This window comes from Lipophrys pholis (genome assembly GCF_963383615.2).
Source record: "Lipophrys pholis genome assembly, chromosome: 2".
NCBI classification, from domain to species: Eukaryota; Metazoa; Chordata; class Actinopteri; order Blenniiformes; family Blenniidae; genus Lipophrys; species Lipophrys pholis.
Genome location: NC_137636.1, coordinates 25034527 through 25049720, shown reverse-complemented (window position 1 = coordinate 25049720; position 15194 = coordinate 25034527). Strand labels below are relative to the sequence as shown.

At 42.0% G+C, this 15194-nt stretch overlaps 1 protein-coding gene across 1 annotated transcript in view; it reads right to left on the bottom strand.

The window, feature by feature from the left end:
* Positions 1 to 10037, bottom strand: part of ccdc102a (coiled-coil domain containing 102A) — an 81021-nt gene extending 70984 nt beyond the window's left edge. The window contains exon 1 of the mRNA XM_080458624.1: positions 9898 to 10037. The gene's annotated coding sequence lies outside the window, so the exon portion shown is untranslated. The remainder of the gene's footprint in view (positions 1 to 9897) is intronic.
* Positions 10038 to 15194: the final 5157 nt, after the last annotated feature.

Sequence of the window (15194 nt, the reverse complement as noted above, 5' to 3'; positions counted from 1 at the left end):
GAATAAGCCCAGGTTGGGTCCAGGATTTGGACCTTTCTGAACAGTGATTGCATCTTCTCCCTGACCATGGGTGTCCTCCAGGTACTCAGGGTTCAGGCCACAGTCCAACCAGACATATTTGAAGTTACTTGGCGACTTGAAATTGACGATTGTTCGTCTGTCTGCCTTTCCTCATGGTCGGAAGAGAACAGCTAAAAACCTGCCACAGCCCTCAGCTGGACGGACGAGGATAAAAGGCAGAGAGAAGAAAAGACTGCACTGGATCAATACCACCAATCCATTAAAATATGTCTGCATCACTCTCTGGTGTTTACTGTTCAGTGCTCAGACTGAAGGGGCATCCAGAAAAAGAATAGCGACCGCATCCATCCGACTCATTCAGATCAGGAGTTTGGTCAAAGATGGCGGAGGGTTTAAAAGCAGCCTCTTTACATGCACAGTTTATAAGGACTCATTAAAGATGTATGGATGTTGTAAAAGCAAGCAGACCAGATTTACAGGCTCCGGTCGAGCAGCAGAATTGGCCACGCTGGCGCCAAAAATTAATATCCAGCGGAGGTGAAGCAACCCACTGAGAGGGAGTGGATTCCAATAAACAGTCTAAAAATACGGCACGTGCTTTTAACTGTTAATGCATCAGTTGTCTGTTATAAGTTAAAGCAATGCTGCCGGTACCTATATAAAAGATACACAGGTAAATAAATGCTACTGGTCACTGTGAAATACAATTAGCAGGAAAAAGACATCAGTATACACAAGAATAAAAAACAAAATTTTTCTGATCAAATAGTTTTTCTCATTTTCTCCTTAAAAAAAATCGAATTAAACTTTTAACTAGAATATTTCACACACAAATCCTAAAACTCGAGATGATTTAAACCATTTTTGTTCTTCACAAGAGTCCTGACAAGTCAATAAAAAAAAAAGATGTCTTTGAGCTATTCAACAAAACATGGGCCTAACAAACAGGATGAGTGTGACCCCCAACCATGAGCGGGACTCCACCCATCACGGCCATCTGCTTCTGCGATCCGCCACATCTGGAAGACAGCTCACCTCCAGGCCACCAGAAGCAACCGCTGACGTCACCGCCATGCTTCCACCAGGACAGGAAGTGTGTGTGTGTGTGTGTGTGTGTGTGTGTGTGTGTGTGTGTGTGTGTGTGTGTGTGTGTGTGTGTGTGTGTGTGTGTGTGTGTGTGTGTGTGTGTGTGTGTGTGTGTGTGTGTGTGTGTGTGTGTGTGTGTGTGTGTGTGTGTGTGTTTGACAGTGAGTTTATGACTTCTTGGCCAGGATGCAGAATGTGTGGGGAAAAATTCAGAGGTCAGAACAAAATTTGCTTGGGCGATCTTAAACCTTCTTCTTCTGACTTTAGGAGACAATACATTGACTGTCATTTATCTGATTCATGGCCTGGACTCAGACTCAGCACTTTGTCCTGACCTAACCCTCACACAAGGCTTCATACGGAGAGTTTAACATTTGTTTGCATTAATCCTATAACAAATATATAATAACAATCCACCCACACAAATACAAATACAAATGCATATACATGTACATGATAACGTCTTATTGACATAACGCACTGACAAACCTAATTGCAAACTACGCTAACCAATCACTTGACTCAAGGTAGGCCAAACTCCCAAAGTACAGAGTGCTGCCAGCCGTTCGGACCTCACAAAGGCAGTGAATCACACAACCATATTTGAAATGTGGACATATAAAAAGCTACTCAGTGACAGAAACAGACCAAAGACATTCCACAGTGACTCAAACTCTGCTGCTGGCCATAATTACCAAGTCTCATACAAACACAGCTAAACATAGACACACACACACACACACACACACACAGATGAAGACACACAACCAAGAATAAAACAGTTTGTGAACACACACACACACACACACAGCAGCTTTCCCTGTTCATTCTTTATAGAGTCTGATAACGTTTACTGCAACGAGTCAAACCTCAGGCTGTCCTGATGCTAATCAACATCACACTGCTAACTCAGTGTTAGACAAATACTCAGCCCCGTTGCCCAAGATTCCTGGCCTGATATAAAACCCCACTCCAAGCTGTGTGGGATGTGGAGTTTGTGGTTTACAGTTTGGATCAGAGCAGAACGATTCTGGTAGACTGAAGCAAAACATCAAAGTTCCTCCATAAGCCGACTTCATAAACGAGAAAAATGTACTTGTGAATCTTTGATGAGTCGATGAGTCTCATACTTTAAAAGTCTTCCATGGATGTACTTAGAAAAGCCCGTCGATTTCATCTCAACATTATCAACTCAGACTATTTTTGTACCTTGTGATGGGTGTTGGATACAATCTATAATCGTCGCAGTCAAACTAAAACATGGTGAGAGTCCTCGTATCAAAGTGTTTAACCTATATGTGAAACTATTTGATATCTGTATATTTACATGACCTTTCAAACGTTGCAAGCTTGGTGGTTGATTTTAAGCTTGTGCATGTGATTCGCGTTTGATGCAAACCCAAAGGTGCAGACGTTTGATTCTGGGCCAGTGCCATTGTTAGATCCTCGTACAACCCTTGTAGGAAGGAAGTACCGGACACGCTCGCTGTTTAAAAGGTTTTGTGCTCCGAGTCCAATTAGTATTTCCCATGCAAAATAAATATTGGGGGCCGTTCAATCCCGTCTTTACCCTGCTTCCTTCTTTTTTTTCCTGAAAGAAAAACTAAATTGGGTTTGAAACAATTTGAAAATGATCGGCTGAAAACAATGTAGTTTTCATGTGGGGCCACTAGTGGGTGCTGTGTTTATGCAATACAACCGCCCACACATGCACACAGAGAACCGTACGCTGTAAACATTAAAGCGCCTTTAAACTGTCTTTCTTCATTGGTATGACCGACTCAGCATCTGTTGTTTGGAGTAAATCTACAGTTTATTAGAGAAGTGCTCTTAAATTTAAAACAGGGATCAGCAACAACAGCTCCTGTTCAACTTCTAGCGGAGACACAATCCCCTTCACTACGATCGTAATGTGCATACGCAGCACCTGAAAAGGTTGTTGTTTTTTTTTTTCCCAATTTTCACATTGTTAAAAAGTTGTATTTTCAGTGACTCTGTGTAAACAGTCAAAACACAACAAAACGTTGCCGTTTTCACTTGAAAAAGTGGAGTCATGTAAACAGGGCACAAGAAGGGATTTCTTGGGATACCAAGATTAAAGTTCATCTTAATGGCGACAGTAATCTAAGATACAACCAATGCCCACTACACACTGTGTGATTTTAACAATCTAACATGTTCCCAGCGAGCCACACTGCACGACATGAATTTCAGAAACTTTGGACACGACATAAAATTTGCACAATGAAAACGAGCTGAATCGTAGCTTATTATGTAAGTGAGTTGACGTGATTGTGCGAGAATAAAACGTCAAAACCGTGCACCAACCATTCATGGAAGATAAACTACCGAAGCATGAATGGAGCCCGCGCCCTTCTGGCATTTATGTGTTTGAAGAGAAATCCCCAAAAAGTTTTTGTTTACATCCCACATACTTTTTTGGACACGTTTTGCCACCATAGCCGCAAAGTATTTATTTGGGATTAGTGGCAGTGTGCTGATCAGTATATCATTTCATACTGCATTTCTATTGGTTAGTGAGTTAGTTAACGTAGGTCGCAACGGCAGTCACCGTCATCACAAATTCCCAACACTACCACAATTTTAATCGCAGGTTGTCTTTCGTCAACAGTACCTGTCTGACAGTGTGACGCAAGACCATCGATTTAGAGCCAAGACCAAAGATATCGCCATGACTCTGGATTCTCTCGGGCTCTTTCGTCTGAGATGGCCTAAAATTGAGGCCATAACACATTGAATGCACAGGAACGGGTTGTCATGACTTCCAAACACCAGTTCTCCCTACATCTACACAGGTTTTAGACAGGTACTTCGGATTCTTAGGTTAAATGGGGACTTTAAAGAGGCCACTGGAGTGAATGTGTCTAAGACAGACAGTGTCTCTATGTAAGCCCTGTGATGGACTCATGTCCTCGGCCTCACATCCAAAGTCAGCTGGATTACACACCAGCCCCCCCAGAGTACGATGCACTGGATAAAGAATGCATCTCTATAAAAGATAAATGGATGGACTTATAGAAGAAAATTGCAAAAAGCTGTCTTGGATCAGTGGGACATCTGAAATGACTGGGGCAAATGAGTGAAGCCCAGAGTAGGGATGAAAAGACTCAGAGTAATGAAGCCATCGATGTTAGACGCATTAACATGCCTGGTCAGCTCGTCACCCACTGTGGTAACCAACATCCATTCCTAGGCCAAGACTTTGCATGTTTATCCATTTGTGTTCCTTTGTGGGGGGATGGTTGTCATAATTTCATTCACCGATGAGCTTAACTATATTCTGGAGGTCAATACTTGATACTTGACAGTGATAAAGCTGCCTGCTGGCATCACACTCAACGACCTCAACCACTCAAATCCAACCAGAACCTAGAGCTGTCCTATCTGATGAATATAATTCACTTATGTTTGATCAAGGTTCAAAGGTGTACCAGGAAAATCAACTACAGTATTTCACTCAGAGGATGTTTTGTATTATTTGGAGTCCAACAGGAAGCACATTCAAAGAGAAAAATGCAAATATCTTTGAGAAATTCATTCGTGAAAATGAATCTCATCATGTTTCTGGAGAACATCCCATTAACTGTCTACCACGGTCTACTTTGGCTCTACAACCTCAAGAGAACATGCAATATGCCGGAGTCTTGTTCAATGATGATGTGATTAGTGATAAATAAAAACACTTATGTAGATTATGTTAATGTTTTTCTGCTTTGTTTTTATCAAATCACAGTGCTCTTTCTTGTTCACAACCTGTTTAATTCACACTTTGTGACCGAAGACATACACATACACATACACATACATGTGGAAGGCAGGCATCTTGGGCAGTAGGGCTTCAGCTGATTGGCCAAATACATTGACATGCAGAGCTTGAATACACAGTGCATTGAACTAATATATTGCGGTTCAGTCAATCTTTATTAATATGTGTACTACGCATGCTGATATCACCATCTCACCTCTCAGACCACACCTTTAATGGACTGGTATGACTACGTTTTCAATGAACCAGACGGGCTTTAGGTCACAATATAACAACATAAAAGTCATTGCAAAGAGTTCAATCCAGATGAATGGCATCGATGTGAGATGCCACGACTGAACACACTCTATCCGTCTAAAAGAAAAATAACTGACTTTGTCATCTTGTCCTTGGCTCGCGGAGAACAGGATGGACGGCAAAATAAAGGGCAACATGACTTAATAAAGAGCCCTCTTGTCGTCTGGATGTTCGGATCACACACTCACTCTGCTTCAGAGTGCATCATACAGTATCTTCCCTTCTGACACTCACTGAACTAGAAAGACCAACGCACAGCAGGAGAAACAGACTTATAACCGGAAGGGGACAGACTGGGAAGTGAGCGACTTAAAAACACAAAGAAACAGTCAGGAGATGCTGGGAGGAAAGCAAACAGCGCAAGAGGACTGGAATGTGTTCGTGCACGCAGCCGAAGAGAGTGAAGGTACACTGTCAGCCCGGCATCACGGGCCGACAGCTACACACCAACTTCTTCTAACTGCACCAGAGCAAATAACGCAGCATTCCTCCCACAGAGCTGCGGAGCTCAGATGTGGATTCATCACCGGCGAAGGATCAGGAGATCAATCTGCAGAGCAGGAAGAAGAAGAGGTCTGCACACTGAGGGGAAAGGGGACGCAGCAGAAAGACTCAACTACTGTTGTTTGGCCTGGTGTTCTGTGGGTGGAGCGACAAATGAAAGGATGTTGATATTCCACACAGGAAGACAGACAAACAAAAGGTTCGGTGGACAGACACAGGTCACGTACTGGGTGCACCGTCAGAGCACAGCAGTGTTTGCTTACACAAATGTACACTCTTGTTGGTGGAAAGGACCAGCAGTGAACCTCCTTCACACGACTCCATTCCGATTCTAAACTGTTGCTTTTGTGTTTTAGTCACAGTACGGATAATGCATGGCTTCTTAATATTACTATATCGTGTTGAGTTTTGATACATTTCTACATCCAGAGGAGTATTCATGGAAAAATATGACACACCTGATTAAAACAGGCAGCATTTGGACAGTCTTACATACAATTATTCCTCTAGAAAATCCCAATCTACTCATAAAGTGTCAATGAAGGGAAAGAACAGTTGTGTAGAGATTGATAAACTCTATCGATGTGGAGTGAAAAGGCCTGTATAGTTTGCTTCTGCAGTTTTACAAAAAGATGCTCGTTCACTCTGTTCTTGTGTCTCCAAGTATCACAGCGCTGGACTGACGGTCTTCCATTCAATCACTGTCTGATTAGATGAGCTGCAGCTCAGTCTGATCCCAACACAAACGATGGACGAATGGAGGGACTCAACGGCCTGAAAGCCCACAGAATATCTTATGAATAAACGTGTTTCGATGAAGGGGAACGAGGCGGTCTGCATCAAACTTAAAAGCAGAGGACCTTGTTCACAGCAGATGTGTGTCACAGCAGGAGGTGCACCGCACAGGTGTTACTGATAACCGCACTGCTGTCGGCACTATATTCGTAGGACTCAGTCAGCCGTGACAGTGAGTGAGCACGCTGGACAGCATCTCCGTCTTGTCATTCACACCTTCCCTGGCTATATGACACATCAGTATGCCGACTGCAGGGTTGTTGGGGTTTTTTTTTTAGTAAAAAAATAACTTGTGAAATCTCCAGAGAGAAAACAGAAGAGCACCGCTTGTTAAGCTCTGTGACAAACAAACAATTCATTATGGTAATTTAATCTTGGTGCACTTTATGACTGGCGACCGCGTGTCCTGATCTATGAATAGTTTCATCAGAGTGACCAATCCTGTCACTTCGTTTTAATTAAACATTCGCTGCACTCTGGTTCCAGCAAACTGTGACCCGTCTTTTTGTTGATTGTATGTGACACAACTATAGATAGATAGATAGATAGATAGATAGATAGATAGATAGATAGATAGATAGATAGATAGATAGATAGATAGATAGATAGATAGATAGATAGATAGATAGATAGATAGATAGATAGATAGATAGATAGATATAGTCCATTTAAAAACCAATAACTTCAGGACAAGTGAATGTTTACCTTATTATTCAAACCTGTTTCACTCGATCACAAGACGAAACTCAGAACTCAGATATTTTGAGATACAAAAATATATCCTAAGATAGATATTATGTACATTCTACAGGATTATAATACATTTATTGGCTCATTAGATCCCCCAAAAAAATTAATACAGGGTAAGTTGTATATAATGAGTAAAACAGGGGTATTCGAACTCGTACAGGATGAACCCTCCAGCAATTAATCATTATACATAAGGCCTCCAAATGCTTCAGGCACTTCTGCATTTTCAATGCTGAATTGCATTCTGGAGCGATTATCTAACCATTCCCATGACCGTGCCACCAACTTTAGGTCTTTAGCTCAATATGACAATGATTACTCTGTGAGGTATAGCGACCACATCAATAAAAATGCAGATCATAAAAATCTAAACATCAAGGAATGATCACTATACTTCATTCAGTTTATCTGCTCACTCAAATCAATGACATTGTTTACGCAGTGTTCTGCCTGCTGGGGGCCCCCTTGATGTTTTCTGGTGTCCACACAGAGGGGGTCACACCCCGTAGTTTGAGAAACCACAGATACAAACTGACACCGAACTCATCCAGACTCAGACACTTGAGCCATAAAGACATGAACACACACACAAACACACACACACACTCTCGGAGTGAGCAGCACATGGCCCATACTTGGTACTTCAGAAGCCATTTGTTACCATGACAACAACAAATAAAAATCACCCTTAGGGTTTGCAGCCATCAACAGTCGGTTTCATTCGTATCAGAGCGTGTGTGTGTGTGTGTGTGTGTGTGTGTGTGTGTGTGTGTGTGTGTGTGTGTGTGTGTGTGTGTGTGTGTGTGTGTGTGTGTGTGTGTGTGTGTGTGTGTGTGTGTGTGTGTGTGTGTGTGTGTGTGTGTGTTTTTTCCCAGAGTAAAAGGATAGATCCACCAGCGATACAGGGCGGAGGACAGCACTGGATGGAGACAGGAACAAGCTCGAAGCCGAGCGGCAGCGCCGTCACAGATGGCGCCGTCTCCTGTGTGAAACCTCGGGGTGCTTCACGATGACACACAGCCAGACAAAAGCAGGGTCACATAACCGTGCTCTACTCCCTCTAATTTAAAAATCCAGCTTCAATCAGCGTCCATGCTGATTACAGAGCAGCAGGCCACCAGCTCCATTTGTTCCTCTCTTCTGGAGCTAATTCTTCTTTCCACCATGTGCTTTCGGAGGTGGTTCACCAAACTCTTGGAAAATGGTCACTGGCAAGTTGAACCATTTCCAAAGGTGATGCAGGCTTCAGAGAGTACGTGAACTCTGTCTGCAAACACTCAACTCACCCTGAGAACTCCAGCCTCAGGAACCTCTCATCCTGCTTCTAGCAAACACGTACAGAGGTTTCTCAGTAAAAAGAACCAGTTGTTAAGATTTTGACGGGGAGCTTTGCAGTCGCAAACACAAAGAGAGCAAGCATCTTAACCCCTGTCAGCGAGTGGACCGGAGGCCACAGAGCATTTCAGCACAGTAATCCAACAAAAGGAAAACGCACATCTGTTCACATGGGATTCCTTCAGTAAATCTGAAGCAGGATATTAATGGATTGACAAAGAGTCATATAAAGGCTTCTGCTTTTTTTTGATTGAAGGAATATAAACAACCAAATGGGAGAATGTTGATATAATCCACCTGCTTAAACTGCAAACAATTGCTTCCACTTAATCACACTTCCCCATCAGGTAGACTCATCATCCTGCTTTCCCGTATCAATCCATAATGCCCTGCTGTAGCTTCTTATTGGTTTCTTTATAATCATTGGGTTTGCATGTTCTCGCTGTGTCTGCACAAGTATTCTCCATCATCTAAAGACATGTTTGCACAGAGCATGACTTCACAGTGCAATGAAACTTCATTTAGCTGCAGCTCAATCTTTTTCAATCTGTATATAGTGCATGCAAATTTTAATGTGCATCACATCCATTTAAGTTTTGCTGAAACAAGTAGTCATTGCTTTTTAATGAAATACACATTTCCTCTCTCCACCCTCATTCAAACCTTACATGAGGAATCACATCCAACACTGTGACCTGAACCTGGAACACACAGCTGGCATGCAGCTGATCCCAAAGCACCACAACTCCACAGCGATCATGGTTTACTCAGCTGTGCAGAAGCTCCCTCAGGTCTCAGCACAGATCTCAGAGGACCTCTCCTCCAACCCCCCTGCTGCTGCAGCCATGGGTCAGCTCCTCCTGCCCTTTGCAGAGCCAGATGTTACAGGTATGAGGGGTTTCTTCTGAATGCTATCCAGGTCAGGTTACACAGTGGTGGCCACATCAGTGTCCTGTTTGGTCTAGGGGGTCAAACTCTTCATGAGGACCAGCCATCGTACAGGTAATTACAAGTAAAGAAAAAGAGGAGAGAGAGAGAGAGAGAGAGAGAGAGAGAGAGAAACCTTGTGCAAACTTACCAGGAGGCAAAAGTGCCTTTCCCTCAGAGCAGTAACGCATGTGACAGTCCAGGAGACAAAACAAGCATCAGCCCTCCTCACAGAGCTCTGGCGGTTCAACATTTAGGAGTGAATACAGAGAAAGACCCATGTTGAGGGAAAGAAAAGGAGAAGAACAGCACGATTTGGTGTCATCTGACACCAGTGTGATCTCCCTGCTTCAAACTATCCGCCTCCGGACAACAAAAGCACACTAGGATCGTACCGTGCAGGACTCCCGATATCTCCTCCACTCTTCTGTGTGTTTATCCCGGTGAAGCAGAGCAGGTTTCCGCTGTTTTTTCCTGCCAATCTCCGCTCCAGCTCTCCCCTTTCTGCCGTCTTTCTCCTCCGCTCTGGATGGACATCGACGTCCTCACAGAGGAGCGAGGAGGGGGCGGAGCTTCGACCAGTCCGACCAATCGCCTTTCGATATTGCAACAATCGATTGACGCGAGCCAATCAGATCCCGTTTCCAGCAGCACAGCCGTGCGCTGATTGGCTGATGGGAGAAGGACTTCCCGAGTTAAAATTTACTACAGCGCCGGGTGGATGTGATCAGATCTGTGCAACAAGGCATTTAAATGTCGATAATTCATCAGGAACCATCCAGATCATTTAAATATATGCAGGAAAAAGTCAAACAAAACAATTCATGATTTAAGGCCAATGATCAAAAACCCAAACGACACAATAATCAATGTCAGTGATCATTGGTGGGGACACAATAAAGATGGGGCGGGCCACCAATAAGTAATAACTATGACACTATCATCTGGGATTCTTGATTCATATCTTGATACAAGTCCATCTAAATGTCTAATTCTGAGTATGTCATTGGCACAGATGTTTTCTTTCCCTTCCATCTACCATCCTGCTTCATCCAGCTCAGGGGTCACCTAAGGCCACAACACATACCAACTCACCATGGGCAAAAACAGAAGAAACCCTGCACAGGCCATCACAAGATAAAGACAGTCATTACCTAATCTCAAACAGAGACAGAACACACACAGACACACACACAGAGGGATAACATGCAAGCTTTAGGATTGGTCAGGACTTGAATTGGGGATGTTTTCTCTGCAGCACGAGGCACTGACCAAAAACACCACTGTTTTTAACATCAAATAGTTTAGATGTAGACAGTTTCCTTGATAGAGACAGATTTCAGGAACGTTTGAGGCCCAGACTCTCCTGTCTCACACTGATTTCTGCTTATGCCCTCTTTACCAGAACTGGCATCTCAGTCTATTCAAGCTGTATCCACCTTTTCAGCTCTGCTGCTGCTTTGTTACTATCTGCGTTTGCTTCATCTGATGATGTCTTCGCTGTATTTCTGTGTTTCCTTTAATAAAGCAGCATGGAATGCCTTGGAAATAGATCTTGCAAGTAGCCATAGTATCCCATGTGTATCTTTAAAAAACTATACCAGACAAAAAAGATAATGGTGTGATTGACCTAAATTGGTCTGATCATTCTATTAATGGCAGTAGTTTGAGAAACACATACACTGGCGCCCCCTGATGGCAGAGCAGCTTCCCCCATCAGGGATCACCAACTTTCATTCAAACCAGAAGGCAAACAAGACACTTTACAATCGATGCAACCATCAGGGGATATTCTTCTTAGAAAAAAAAAATTTCTGTGAAAAAACCTGAGAAACGGAATATTTCTCTAAATAACATCGTCATGGGGACAAATAAAACAGTCGATTGTAACAGATGACATGGCCAAAGAAATTACTCTTTTTATTAGTTTAGAAATGTGATGAATTGATTTCTGAAATAATGTGTTTATTGTGGCATTCTTACATTCACCCGGAAAGTCAATAGTTCATTGGGGTTTTTTTGTTTTTGTTTTTTTTTTCAGAAATTGGCTCATAGGGGACAATAAATGAGGACAGAGACAACAGTTGCCCATGTCTGATGTGAATCATCCAAGTAAGAACGGCTTAAAAACACTTGTTTCATCTTGCTTTAAAGTTTATAGATCTGATTCTCCTTTATGTAATAGCTGAGACTCACTTTGAATTTGATAATATACAGACAAAAAGACATGTGAATTACTTCAGGGAATCTAATATAGATTAAATACGCTAACAGAAGATACATATGTGATGAAAACTGGTTGGACAACAGAGAATCAATATCACTGCTAAATACACCAAATGGAAATAGAAGAGGTTCTTTATCAGTACAAAACAGCCAAAACAGACCTATTTTCAAGTTAAAATAACAAAACAAAACAGTATTTTGTATCCATAGCAACTGCCAAGACATGGACATTTTCAAATAAGACAGCAAAACACAATGATAAGTGATTATTTACAACACAAGACGAAAGCACATTCCACAAAGCTGAAAAGGCCTCAACATTTCACACACAGTAATAATCAAGAAGAAGGGTCAAGGAGAGTTATCTCCCAAAAATTTAAAGAAACACTGAAAATGAAAAAAGCAAAAAACACTGTTGTGACCTTCGCTGTGTTTAGGTCATGTTTTTAGTCAAATACCTAATACTTGACCAAACCTTTGGAACATTTGTAAATATTTTGGCTGTTTGGAACGAAACAGTTTGGGACCTCCTCCTCCTCCTCCTCCTCCTCACAGTGATCCCCCGGCTGCTCACACACTGCTGTGGGATGGATCCCATTTCTCAAAAACCATTTGTTATAACTCATCCAGTGTGGTTGTGTTTGTCACTCTGGCACAGACTCCAGCTGATCCCATGAGTTTGAGGTCAGTCCTGCCGCAGGCCTTTAAATCTTCCCCACTCCCAAATTCAGGAGGTATTCTCTGATAAATCCTGCTGTGTGGGGGCGAGTGTTGTCAGACAGATGGGATCGCCACTGGCTGCGGAGCTTCATCTCGATATCTGTCTGCTCTGAAACTGACACCTGATTGTCAGCACTCGGGGAGAATCTGAAGCTTAAAGCAAACGGCAAAGTAAAGCAGAGAAGTTATGAGTGAAGGTTTGCCTGCAATCCATCACAGGTTGAACATATATCTCATATTCACACCGTCAACCAATTTCAAGGACAGAAAATAACCTCACGGGCTTGTTTGTCTAAGCTTTACTTAAACAGGTGAGTCCCATTGAGATTTCCGGATCTTGATTTTTAAGGAAAGGCCTGGCCAAGACGGCAGCAGCACCAAGTTACAATTACATGTAGCAAACATTATTTAAAACATTATAAAACATATACAACATAAAAACCCATTCATTATATAATATACAGCAATAATTTCCCTAAGAAATCCCTGGAAAAAAGTTCCACGCTCCAATAGATTCTGCCTGTGGATAATCAAATCTTTTGGACTGTGGGAGGAAACCAGAGAAGAAGCCTCACAGAGGAAGAACATGCAACCCCCACACAAAAAGGTGAACCCATAATATCAACACCGTGAGACAAGAGTACAAACCACTGCATCACCTTATAAATGCTGTTACATTTAAAAAGAGAAGTAAACACTCATCCTAATTGCATAAGATGTATTGCCACCAACAGTTGCTTAGCAGAGTGAGTACATGCTGTAAACTGTACTCAGGTCGCTGTACAATTGCATATTTATATAATACTCATCAGACTACACCTACCCTAAAATGGCACTGTGAGTATTTGCAATGCATTACTGTCTATCAGATGCAGTTATCAGTGATGACTTTACTGCTGACACTTGACCAAGGTGTGTTGCGGTACTTAATGTACACAATGTTGCATGATGAAATGGAACGGAGTAAATTCCTTCATGTGCAGGTTAGTATTCATTTGAGGACAGTCTGACAGGGGAACTTGTAGAGACTTGAAATGTGCTTCAGTTTACTCAAGCTTGAGGTCCACAGGCTCACTGACAAAAAGTACCATGGTCTTTTCAGCTTCTCTGTTCACTGAGAGGGATCGTACCTGATTTATTTTAGCTGTGATTCAAATTGACTGTGTTAGCTCTTTATTAACTGTTATATGAGTCACATGGAAGGTTTAAAAAAAAAACAAAAAAACATCTGGTGGCACTAGACTTCATTCCTGGATTCATTTTTTAACTGAAACATGTTATCCACCTGCAGGGATCACAATTTAAACTGCTAGTATTACTTTTTAACTGCCCAGTGTGACGCACCTATTATGCAGCTGTAACCAAAACCACATTTAACTTTCATTGTTTGGCCTCCAAGGCCACCACGTCACTCATAATCCCCATTTGTAAGTTCAGAACTGAGAATGTGTTTGGTTACGAATGCTATCAATTAATCGTATGAGTTTAGGATGTTTAACATGTTGTCCAAGAGCACCAACGAAAACTTGTGTTTAAGTGACTTGAATAGTCAAATATAAAAAAGGACCCATTTCATCATTATTAAGTTGAAACTTTGAACTGATGCTCAAGTTCAATTCTCAGAATATCACACATGAAACTTGGATTAGGTTGAGCTCCATCAAGTTATCCCAGGAATCATGAACCTGAAACCAGAGTCACGTCGAAGCAAACTGGTGTTTGACCAGGAACTTCCTAAATCAAAGAAAAATGTTGCTTCCTACCAAAACTGACCAAACTACTTCACATCTGACTTCTGTATTTTCCCCCCAAATGGTTGGGACACCCCCGATCTAGAAGCTTCTTGTATGTGTTTCTGCCAGTTTCTGGCATCTTTCCACCGTGATGCCTTCAAGCTCTTCACAATTTAACCAACTGATCAGCTGATTGGCAGAAAAACTCTTGAGTATCGATTTTTAAGTTGAATTTCATTCAACCTGATTTACCAAATTTGTTTCTTCTTGAACTATTTATTATGCATTTTAAAAACCTCTATATTTTTTTATGCTCATCAGAAAATGTAACAAATGCAAATAAGTGTTATTTTATGTTATGTCTTATTGTTAAAAAGTAACAGAGGGATACATTTTTTCACGACTTTCATTTGTTTTGAACTTTTTTGCCACCAGAAGGAAAAGTGACATTTACAGGTAAACGTTAGAAAGAATCTTATTGGAAAGGTTTTGTATTCTGTCTGCAATAGTTAAATAAAGATTGTGAAGAGGCTTCGATCGGACTTTTTTGGTTACTATACTTAATATCGTGGCTGGTAAAGGGTTAAGTTGAGAAAAGTCCTTTGTGCAGTAACAGATCACAACTCTTCCTGAAGTGTTTCAGTTGGATGTACTTCAGGCCAAATGTTGCAGGCAGCTTTTAAACAGCCAACGTTATTCTTTCCAGTCACTCACAACTCAAACACAGCTATTTGACCTGAGCCTCCTCTCTGTTCCTCAGTCCTTTGACACAGTTACTGCCTCCAGTACCATAGGCAGGGAACCAGCCCCACAGCAGGGTGATGTACAAATGAACCCATGTGTCCCGGTAGGCAAACACACTGAAGCACTGCATTGTCAGTTTGCTCTACTTTGGTCTCATCTGTCCACAGAACATGATCCCATCGACTTGTTGCCTTTTCTGTGCGTGAGTAGCTCTCCGCATGGTTCCAGTTTAGTGTGCTGAAGTGCTTTATCTGCCGTTTCCACCTCCA